Below are 12,734 nucleotides of genomic sequence, written 5' to 3'. Positions count from 1 at the left end.
AAATAATTGACAGCCCAACCTCTGCCTCAGATTTTTTCTTACCTCCTACCCGCAACCTGAATTTTTGCTTGATTTTGTTACAAAGCAAAGTTGAAAGGTTTTTAATACAGACAAACAGCTAGCTGGACCACATCAGGTTTCTCTTCCACAGAGGTAAATAGGCAGACAACATCACACCATTCTCATCGCATTTTGAAACTACGATTAGAACACATACACACACACTCTCTCTCTCTCTCTCTCTCTCTTCCTCTCCCCACTCAAAAAAATAATCTTCTGGATGATAATTCACTTTTTAATTGCATTCACTATATCACTAACATAATTTACTAAAATTTATTTCCATTTTTACACTAATATCCTATCTTCTAATCCAAGAGTAGTATTTTTCTTTTTTTCTTTCTCTCTTTAAACATCTTTAACTGGAATTATAAGAGCCTTAATATGAGAAAATAGTTTCCAGCAACAAAATCTTAAAAAAGTCTCATATATTACTGGTTTCACATACAACTACATCCATAAAAAAATGCCTACAAGCAATGAAACTAATGATCAGAAGATTATTTTTCTATAATTCTCAAGTATGTTCAGCATGTCATCTCATTTAAGTGCATTTAAAAAAGAAAATTAACTTAAAATATTGGGGGTTTTGAACTGAGGTAGGGAAATATCTATGAAGTGAAACTGACAGCAAAAGTTGTCCCTGCTTCCTCCATGCTGTGGTTACTCTTATTTATTTAAGTTGGCATCCTTAGATAATCAACACCTGCCGAAGTTAACTAAATTCTCAATATTGCTTTCAAAAATACCAGAAAACATTTCACAGTGTGGTTGACCATGTTGCTGTGACATGATTATTCTTTGCAGGCTGGGCACTTGACTGAAGATAGGCAGAATTATGCCAGCACAGACAGATCGGTTTCTCTGTGTGTACTAACAGCTGACTGGATGACAGCCAGGTCTAATCTGGATACTGCCTAACATGCACCTGAGTGGTGGTGTCCCCAGACTAGTATTTCATGTCTTTTTGTATGTCTATACAGTGCCTGAAGAGACTTAACTTACATCCAGCCCTAAACTACAGGAAAATTCACATACACAAGTTTTAAGACAATTTCCACGGGTGAAATCACTAGAGGGCCTCAGATTCTGGTTCTCTTACACATATTCTCAATTTTATGCACTATTGGTAATTTCACTGAAATCAGTGAGCATAGAGCATAAAGTAGCATAAAGCCTACAGTAAATCTGACCAAACAAAGACATTGCAAAAGTCAGCTACAAGTAAAGGAACAGAAGTTGCATTAAATCCCCAAATAACAAACAAAAATCACAGGCTACTACTCTCCCACCTCCTAGAAAAATCTATTTTTGCTTTCCTTATTGGTTTTGTTACCCAGGGTAGAACACTACTCAATCTTTAAGAATAAATTAATTACCACAGTATTAATTAGACAGCAATGAAAAAATAAAAATGCCAACTACTTTAAATATTTGGAAAAATTACTTTATTTCCTTCTCAAAAGTGCCAAGTTTTCTATGTTCTCCAGTGCTAAACTCAACTAACGCTTGAATTTCACCCTCTCCTGTTACAGATATTTTGGATGACAGTATAAGCTTACCCTTTTTTCTTTTATTAGGCAATATCTAAAGCTTTCTTTATTCAAGTAGGGAACAGCAGAAAAGAGAACAAATAGAATTATTGTAAAGTTCTCTATAAGCTATCTTTAAAGTTTTTGCTTCTGTCACAATGTTCCCTGGAGCAAGTCTGCTGCATGCCCAGTTTCCTTAGCTGCTGAGGATTGTAAATAACCAAATCTAAAAAAAGTTTTACTCATGTAGTACAAAAGAGTTAAGCATGACTGAACATGTATCTACAATTGTGATATATATGGAAAAGGACTCCCCGTCCTTTCTGAAGAAATCCAGGGATATTATATACTGTGGGACTCCAGTAAAGAGCTTGATATTTATGTTACTCTATTACTTATGTTATGTAGAGTCAGGGCAACCCAATCTTCAGCAGAAACATCTTACTAAATTCCTTATTGCATACCTCTGTATTTTATAATGACGGTACTATTTACTTGTTCAGGGTAGTAAAGAAATACTTAAGAGAATCCAGTTCACCATAGGAATTCAGTCGCATGGCAACAAACTTTAGGTTATAAAACCCATGCTAATGTCTTTTCAGTTTATGGGATACTTTTCAAAAACAATTAAAAGTATATACAACACAAACCTCTTTGAAAGTATCTTCAAAAACATGTACAATCACCTTCAGTTTTTCCATTTCTTTGATAAGTTTGCTAAGACCTGGTACCTACTTACGTGTTTCCACTTCAATCAGTTACATTTGCTTCTAGTTTTCATGGCTTTTTAAAAAGCTAAGGAGAAAGTAACTTTACCAAAAAGTTACTCCACAAGTTAGAAAGCATGTCCCAATAAATTAGCTTTCTGAAGAACTGTCCTCATCAACTGAGTAACTCCATTTTTTGCAATTGTGTGTGATCAGTGTACACAATATGCCTGAAATGTCTTATTGGCAACAGTGTTCTTCAGACATCACTTACACATATTCTCAAAGCTGCTGCAACTATTAAAACAAACAAAAAAAACCAGAAGACAAGTACCATCGTAACAAAATCTTTGTCTCAGTGTAAAGAACAGCACGCTAACAAACTCCACATTAATGAAACTGAAGGGCAAGTCACAGAATAGCTGTAAGAACAATTCATCTCCAAGAACTGCATACATGAACAGCCACTTCTTCTTCAGTGCTTCTCCAAACGTATGCGATGCTGTCCATGACTTACATACTAGTTGCTTGCTGGAGGAAGAACAAGTTCTTGTTTTTGTTTTATTGCCATTATCAAAAGGTTTTTTAGAGAAGGTATTTAAGAATCTTCAGTTGTTACTGAAGAGCCACTGGCCACCAAGATACTGGTTTTCTCATCAAACAATTCTTCACAAAATACAATACAGTTAAAGATCAGCCAAAGAATCTTAGCTAAAAATGAATTAGTCTGTAAGCCTCCTCCCATACTCTATTTTAATCTGGGAAGCTTTTCAAAGGGTTTTGTCATGTATAGTAGAAAGATTTCTACAAATGTCTAGTGGATGTAGTTATTTCCCTTCGTCATGTATGACTTAAAAAAAAGAATGGAAAGGCACAGATCTGATTCAAAGTTCAGCATTGCTTTTTGTTCATTACTTGATGGGTAGTTTCAAGTTTGTAGAACAGCCTTTAACTTTATCCAAACCCACTTTGCACTGAATTTGCAAGTCAACTAGATCTCCCTGATCCAGGCAGATCAATGCCTTCAAGAGAGGTTGAACATTAAAAAAAAGGTAACATCATCATTATGGACTTTTACTGGATCCATTCCATAGGGACAGCACGATTATTTTTTGACACAATAATCAGAGTGTTCATATTAGTTTCATCTGGCTTGATATAACAACTTCAAACAAGCAGCTAATGGAAAAGGGGGTGATGCTTGCTGATGTTTAGACCAGCTTCCCAGGATCAGAGAGGTTCTGCCTGCCGTAAAATCAAAACCAACACTAATAAACTGTTATCTTCTCAGTACTGATTTACCTTTGCTTTCCAAACTGTGGAAAACCAGGTGTATAGTTTATATTTTGGTGCAATTTTCTACGAACTAATAAGCCATCAAGATTCAAATACTTGTAGAAACCTAAACTCTGAATTGCTACTTCCATAACTACAAGAGACAGTTAATACAGAGGAAACAATCCCTATCAGTTTGCTTTTATAGTTACTTTTAAAATACTTGTGACATCTAAATGGCCTGTTTGCATATACATCTATTGTGGCAAATGAACAAGTGCTTGAAGAAAAACCACCCCTGAAGTTCATTTCAAAACGGAGGTTTATGCTAATAAAGTCTTTTGCGTAAACTAGCCTCCCATAAATATTGACTTTTCCATTTCTGCGTGCTAGTAGTTTGTAATAAGCAAAACTGCAGTTAGGGCAATTTCCTATTTGTAATCTCTACATGTATCTTGCAGTTTAAAATGCAACTTTTTCCAACTATCAAGACATTATACAGGAGAACACACAAGGGTCTAAAATGAAACAGCGCCACTTGTTTGGGGTGGCACTGCATTTCTCAGCATTTAGAAATTTAAGTTTAATCACTCCCCGCACTGTAGAACTTCTACACTAATGAATTGCTGCACATCTTCATTTTGACATTAAAAATAACAACCTACAGATTGCAGCTTAATTTTGCCCTCCTCTTGCTCCTTTTTTGCCACAGAAAACATTATCTGCTACTGGACTCTTCTTACTTTGCTGATGACTAGTATATCCAGTCTTGCTGTTATTCCACAGAGGCCAAGCTCACCTCCCTTACATGTCCTCTGAGCATTTGACAGAGGATGTTCCTTCCTTACGTATCACCAGCTCAATGTCTAACTGTCTCAAGTAATTTTGGATCACCGTTATAACTACACTGACAAAACCTCCTATGTCAGACATATATGCAGGAAGGAAAGCAGTTCCTTCCTGGGTTAGCTGAAACAACCTTCAAACTCTGTGCTAAATCAAATAAAATATACTCTTACTCCATAACAAGAGTGCCACCTTTTTGTTGGATAGCCATGTCATTGTGACTACAACAGCACAGACTCACAGCTTAATTCTACCACAAACACTCACGCAGATAAGGTTCTACTTCAGATAAAGAACTAAAAGAAAAAAAAAGGGGATAAAAGTACTTCCCTACTTTATAAAGAAGTTTGGAGAATAAACGCCCTTTTAAAATAGTTAAGTACTGTTACAGTATAGCACTCAGGCACTACAGTGCAAAGGGCCACACGACTACCTGTGACTGATGAACAGCTTACTGGTGAAAGCTGAAAATTTTTGGCTATTTCTCAGTGTGCAGATTTAATGATATCCTTTCCACCAGGCTCTCCCTTAAAATGCTCCAGTATGTTCTTTATAGGGTGCACTGAGTCCCTTGCCCACCAGCTTCACACTCCTCCAAATAATTCTGTGCCCTGGACAGTTTAAAGAACAGAAGGGGAAACACACAGAAATCACAATCCTTTTCTCAAAGAGGAATTTAAGGTATGAGGAAAGTACATCTCCTCGTAAGACAGAAGTTCCACTCTTATCTTAATACCATATCATCAGCTGAAAAAGACACTGTCAAATGAATACTGGTGAAAATAATGTAAGAAGTAGTGCATTTAGTCCCGCGGCTCTCCTCTTTCCTCTCCCATTCTCTGCCTTAAAGTTTATGGAAGGATATACAGCTACGTCCTATAAATAGGATATAACCCTCTATTGAGCCCCTTACACTCACCTTTTGACTACATCCATGAAGGGATAACTCCCAAGCTCACCTCACACAGACACATGCCAGAAAAAGGGTGGGAGACTGAGGTGCCTTCACCACCACCTAAGGGACTGCACCCACAGGGTTCTCTGCTGCAATGAATTTGGCAGGAGGGAGAGAAGTAGTGTTAGGAAGAAGTATGTCCTATATCATTCCATAGCCCCAGCTTGAACACATCTTTCAAAATAATTTTTCCTCATCTGCCCCAATACTGGCACAAAGAGGAGGCTCCCAGCCTTGGGCAAAACAAAAGAGGTTCAGACTCCCCTGCTTATACTCCAGTCCTTAGCTCTGGCCTTGAAAAATGGGACCCAGCCAGATTGGCAGGTCAGAGAAGAATCTGGACACAGCAACGGAATAATTCCATGATACAGTAGAGGTCATCACTGCCCACTGCTAAGCAGCACAGATTCAAAAAGGATTTTACCATAGTACGAAATACTCTTCAGAAGCAGGAAACATTTTTTGATTGAGGGAAGAGATTTCCAAAGAGCACCCTGAAAGGTCCAGGCAGAGAGGAGAGAATATATCCAACACGCACTCTCCGAAGGTGCCAACAGAACTCACATTTACATCGGTATTAATGATTTCTTCAAGCTGTCTGAATGCTGTGGCAACTACAGCCAGAAGTTATTTTATTCCTTATTGCTATTCACTGGCTTTTTGTCTTTATAAAAATCAAGGCTAGTGCAGTCTAGTTTTGCAAGATACTTCACAAAAAAATATAGCAGTACTCAGAGTAAAATGGAGCAATATTGCCAACTGAAATAAATGCAGTGCTGCACAAACCCCCTCACTTTTATGAAACAGCATCAGCGAACTGCTTCTGGATTTTGCTGTGACTGCTTTTGAACATATGCATTTAAATTTAAGCCAGCTCAATTTATTGTAAGTTAAGGTGTTTTGTTCAGTTGCAAAACACAGCATGTAATTTTCTGTTACTATTCATGTTTGGAATCTGAAATTTATGATTGATGCATTTTCCCAACCATGTATTCTGATTAATTTAAAAACTGAGCCATAGGGCCTCACCTAAAAAAATTAATTAATAAGTTTTAATAAGAATTAAATAAAACCAGATTACACCTCATAATTTTTATTCTCATAAAACTCCTATATAAGCAATATAATACAACAAAGATCTTCGCAGGAACAAGCAAAACAAATGCCATGATTTACATCTGAACTGTGACTATAGGCACATCAAGAAGATCTGCTTTTTCCTCACTCTATCATAGAAACATTCTCAGCCCTTATCATTGAAAATATCACATGAAGCTAACTCTTGTTTTGCTTCTTCAAAGTGACTTAATTACATAAGCAACAACAAGAATAGATTGCTCTTGTTTTAGCTTTTAATATAAAATACTACAGGAAAAAGTTGTTCAGAAGATAATTAAACAGTATGTGTATTTAAGGAACCTTTATGCAATGCAAAGAACATTTCGGTAATTTGAAGAACAAAAAAGGTCTCATCCTTTTCTTTTGTGTTCATTGGTAATGTTCCCATGGAGCAAAAATAAATTCCAAATTTCGAGTAAACAGTTTAGATTTTCTTACACAAAAACAGCCACCTAAGACAGATGAAAATGTTGAGCAACAGAACAGTTAATTTATCAGAAGCAAATGGGAGGCTTACCCCATTTCTATTTTGCCAAATTTACCCTTTGCTTAGAAGAAAATTCAAACTGAAAATTTTGAGCACATACCCCTGCACATAAGCCAAGAAATAACATCCATATTTAGATACTTAGACACATGAACAGGTCTGCATTGCATATTGTAATTGACATCAGACAAATTGTTGGCCCACATTTTTATATATTGCAGTGCATTGTTGCAAAAATTACTTATGTAAAGTAGCCTTCTCTGTTCCCAGAAGTAAGACGAACCTGATCAAGCATCTATGACAAAGAACCAAAGGTAGTTTCAGACTTTCAACAAATAGCTCTGACAAATCCAATAATAAATTTCTATCACTTACATATGCCAAAGTAATTTTTCAAAAATTATCTAATTAAACAATGCACTCCTAAATCTGCAAACAGACAAAGCATCATATTTTGGATGAACCAAAGTACAATGAAACTAGTGGGTTTGGTGAAGTTTATTGTTGCTGCTAAGAACTAGATATGCAACACACAAAGCTTACTCTTACTACCCAGAGAAAACTTAAGAACAACTATGAAAACAAGAATCAGAGTATTTATTTATTTAGTCGCAAAGACTAAAGTAGGAAATAACTAAAGCAGCCTCCAGGCAAAGCACCGTGCTGAAAACGTGTCCCACTGTACTGCTAACAGATGAACACAAGAAAAGGACTCCAGTGTGCAGTGGCTGAATTCCTGCTATACACCAATACCAGTTTATCCAACATCTATTTCTGAAAAAATTAGCATCAAAAATGAAGGCCCCAGAGAGTATGTACAATGCCCATACAAATCCCAACATACTTTCTGGGGTAGGACAGACACACCATACCTAAAAAATCCCTGCAAGTAGGAACGATCCATTCCAGTGCAAAGCATGCTAGAGAAATGAGATCTTCCTAGAGTATTGGATTTAATGGGTTATATATAGTTTGGTTTTGGCTTTTGACTCAACAATGCGTGGAGTATTTTTCAAACTGTGAACCTGTTCAATCCAGAAAGGAGAAAAAAAAATAATCAGGGCTAAATGGACAAAGTGTATATTAAAATGGATCCTCTGCAAACCCAACATATCTTTAAATACTTCTAAAGCCACACGGGACAGCCAGCCCCTCTTCTAGTCTAGCTAAGTTGAAAAGAGGAAGTCACTAATATCTAAGAGAAGAGGAAAACCAGGAAGTCTGTAGAATTCTCATGAAAGTGATGGGTTTTTTTCTAAAATGCCAGTTAAATTTAGAGTTTAAGAGAAACTTCAAAGACTTCAGCTGAGAAGAATCATTATAAATTTTTTGCTGTAAACCATGAATTATATCCTTTTTTTCTCTGAAATGTGGCATAATTTTCTGTAGAACTTCAGAGAAAGTTATGACATGCTTGATCGGCCTGGTGGTGCAGGCACATGCAAGATGCTTACTGGGTTATTACTCTGGACTTCCCACATGCAAATGCAGTTTCTACCAGGAACTCCAAGACAGTGATTTCAAATTTCACATTTGTGGAATTATGGATTTTCACAATGGTAACCGTTACAAAAGTACAACCTGTAGTAAGCAAGCTGAGTTGCAGCCTTTTCCTCTCCAAAGGAAATAGGGTTTTACTCCAGTTATTTGCTTGGAGAACAGCTGCTTACCCCACTGATTTCAGTGAGTACAACAGTGTGTCTGTTTCAGCATCAAGAAATTGTTATATTGGAAATAAACTTGAGTGAATTCTAAAATTTGCTTGCTATGTTAATATCCATAAGCTATTTTTCCTAAAGGTTTGCCAATTTTGTCCTTACATAAGTCCTATGCATGAAGGATTTAAACAAATGTTTAAAATTGATACTCCCTTTTTATCCACAGTTTTCAGCTGTACCAGAAAGTATTCTGAGTAGCTCTGCTGTGCTAACTAGAAGTCTGTGAAAGGCATCACAAGTCGGGTCAGTGAGCCAACACAATCCGCATACAGCTTTTAACTCTGGAATACTCCCTTTTTTGTCACTCCTACCTAGAAGATGAGCACCTAATTGATTACTCTGCTTCACAAGTAAGAATATTTCCAGCAGTGCTAGAACTCAAAGATGGACCATCATGTTACACAAATGTCAAATTATAGTTACTATAGGCTCTGAAAAAGTCACCTGGAATTTAAAAAAACAAAACAAAATTAAAAAAAAAAAAAATCCAAAAAAAACCCTAAAGCAAGAAACCACACAAGCACGGAATACAGAAAAATCTAGAAGCATTATTTTAACTCCACGACACAAAGAGGTTAAGCAGTAATTTTTTTAGTTGATCCTGTAAGAATATGTATGAAGAGCACCTTTGAAGACATGGCAAATCTTCACTCAAATTTCAGATCACAGCAGCAGAGAACGCAGTATATTTAGGAAGGCTTGTAGTGAGCAACAAAAACCTGTGTTCAAGTTCTGTGTTGCACAGATAATGAAATCCTGTAACAGTCTACACAATGTAGAATTAGTATTCAGATCAGAATTATATTTTTTAAACAACAAACTCTGTTTAGGTGATACTGGAAGACCCAAAAGGTGTTTCTGCACAAGTCTTAAAAAAACATGGACTCATTTTTGTCCAACTAAAACTTGCATGACATATATGGTGCTTGTTTTGGAAAGACAATCCTTCAAACATATTATTCACCAACTCAGACATCTCCTTATACAGACAGTTACAGTTTCTCTCATTACTCATAGCTGTTTCATACTTTAACAAAGGAAAATTTGTCTTGTTCAGAGTGCAGTAACTGTGAAACTGTTAACAGCTCCCATACCAACAGAGCTGATCCGTATAGCTCTAAGAAGCAGCACGGAAGGTATTCGCTGAAGCTCTGAAAAGAAAGGATAACAAACACCATCTCCTCATTGCAGGCACAAACTCGAAGGGAAAAGTTTCCTGGACCCCCCAACAACATACATTTGCATTAAAATCAGGATAAAAGGCATTCACAGATGTTAAAACCAGAAGAAAAAAGTGTTACAATTCATTCTGACCAGGACAAAACAGGCCACAAAATTTCACTGTTAAGACCCCCTAACAAAAATACTATGAAAAAAAATTCTGTAACTTTCCCCTGAGCTAGAGTGAATCTTTCAGAAAAATGCTCAAAGATCAGGAGAGAGAGAAAAAAGTTACTTCTTCCTTGTAAGTGCCAAAAGGGACTGTTGGGATGATTCAATATTAACAGTCGCATACTTCCATTCATACAGTAACTTAACAAAATTTCAGACCTGTCTACAAAATTTGATTAAAATGTTACTTTGTCTTTTTGCAGTACAACACAAAGCTTATCCACACGCACAGTAAAGGTATGATTTTCAAATTTAAAACTTACTGAAACAATATAAAAAGTTGTATACACTTTCAGTCTGCAAAGCATTAATTTTAACTTAAACCAAGTCAATTTTACTGAGTTTTATAATGAATGGGCATTAGTCCCTTAAAACAGAATGACTATCTGAATGGTATTTTGAACTAGCTGAACTAATCCTATTTTAAACTGGATTTCAGATAAATCACAGCAATGATGTTGTATGTGACAAAGCCAGGAGAAGACATTTTCTTGGGGGAGGGATGGATGAGGAAGCAAAAACAAAGGACAAGAAATACTAGGAAGTAAAATAAGGCAAGATAAAGCAAAATATACTAAGCTACATGGAATAAGAAGGATGTGAGAAGTGGAATGATGCTAAAAGGCAACACTAGAAAGGATTTGCTACAATCTATTAAGAAATATAGGATGAACTAAATAAAGAATGTTTATGAAAATTACATTTCCTAGTGTATTAAAATGTGTATAACTAAAAATGGCACAGAGTACAACAGTGAATGGTATTTCTCTCAATTGAAGTGTGGACATTGTGGCAAGGGCATGAATATTTTCTGTATCAGTCAGTTGTGGACAAACAGACTTTGGCTTATGAAGAGATATCTCGATAAATTATGAACCTTTTCAAACACTGGAGTTCACCTAGTTATTTAGCATAATATATCCTAGGAAGTAAGTTACCAGAAAGATGAGCAAAAAAAAAGTAAAACTTAAAATACGCATGAAAAATCTGAAATTCAAAGACACTTTCTCCAAACTCTGCCTAGTTGAACACTCAAAACTTGATTTGTAGAAAAAACATAGTTACAACATTATTCTTTCCACAATATTCTTTCCACAAAACCTATTTCTAGTATCATTGTAAGAACCTTATTCTGAATACAACAGCAAAAAGACTGATACCAGATTCAAATGTTTTCTTTCCCTGCAAAATATGTCCCAAGTTATTTGAGAGTACGTAAGAAATATATGACTTCAGAAAACAAAAAATACACAGAAACACTGCAGAAAAGTTATAAACCTGACTTTAAAATTTATGTGTTGCTCATATGTGACACAGCTACTACAGTCATGCCAATCAGACAAGAGTCATTAAAAGCTTTACACATTACTAAAACATTCTATGTAAATAACCACATACAATACAGACCTCAAAAAAGTACTTCAGAAACATTTTAGAAAGCACACATGCACTGTATATGGCTCTGAAAGCTCTGCAAATTACTGATTTTCTGCACATAGAATTGTGTGAATTCAAAATCTATCCGAGACTAGAGCTGAGTTCCATCAGAAAGTTTTCAGTATTCCCTATCAAGAACATAAAGGTTTAATCTGAAATCTTTAGACTAAACTGACAACAAGGATGTTGTAATTTTATGTCTAACTCTAGATACCTATTATTAGATATGGAAAATTTGCCTGTTCTGACCCTCAGAAAGGGACAGGGGAAATGTTCATATTTCCAGGATAAAGAGAAAATATTTAACAAGGAGGCTAATATTTTACGAGTAATTGACACTCAGAATTATTAAGTCTTTAAGAGTTAATACAAACAGGTTAGTAGACAGAGAACAGACGTAGCACAATAAATTCATTATACAGATATCACCTCTGTACACGTGCACATAAACATAGTTATACATTCACATAGATGATTTCCTCATAATTTCTTATCATATCAACTACATAAGAAAACATTTTAACCTCGAGTTCATGATATAACTGGAACTGCATTCATAAATCATCCTGCATACAGCTGAAATCCTCTCCCCCACCACTTGATTTGTCTATTTTGAGACATGACAACTCTATAAACATTACTATGTAAGAAATTTAAATGCTTTAAAAGCTAAACATTAAAAAAGAAAGGAACTCTGATCAGTAACATTGATTTCAATGTGAAATGGTCTACTTCAGTCTGAAACTAAAGAAGCCAAAATTAGAGTACCTAGAAGAAAAGCAATCTTACAAAAATAGTGTTAATTCTGCAGAAGAGACAAGCAATCAAATATCAAACCTACAAACTATTCTAAATTACTTCCTGTCCATATTACTAATTTGAAAATGCCAGCCAATTGTTTACCAGTTCCTTTCCTCTTTTTGCATACAATGGACCCTAGAGACAATGATGTCTGAATTCTCCTAAAGACAGAACCTTTTTGTAAGCTTATTGTCACACAGCCTCAAGCGTGGAGGCTCCCCAACAGATTTGTATTTATAGTGTAAAAGGTGGGACTTTGTAACTGCATTCTTACTGCATTATGTCAAAACATGCCTTGGAAAACCACATTTCAGTTCCAATTAAAAATATAAAAGAACCTTAGGGCTTTTATACATAGTATTTCCCACAACTCCAGCTACACTGATTTATAGTTACAGTAGTACC

General features: G+C 35.8%; 1 protein-coding gene across 1 annotated transcript in view; it reads right to left on the bottom strand.

Moving 5' to 3' along the window:
• NIPBL (NIPBL cohesin loading factor) overlaps positions 1–12,734 on the bottom strand; it is a 99,715-nt gene that overhangs the window by 45,185 nt on the left and 41,796 nt on the right. The gene's annotated exons all lie outside the window — the stretch shown is intronic.

This window comes from Gavia stellata, chromosome Z (assembly GCF_030936135.1).
Source record: "Gavia stellata isolate bGavSte3 chromosome Z, bGavSte3.hap2, whole genome shotgun sequence".
NCBI lineage: Eukaryota > Metazoa > Chordata > Aves > Gaviiformes > Gaviidae > Gavia > Gavia stellata.
The sequence above is the reverse complement of the archived record's forward strand: the minus strand, read 5'-3'. Positions and strand labels throughout refer to the sequence as shown.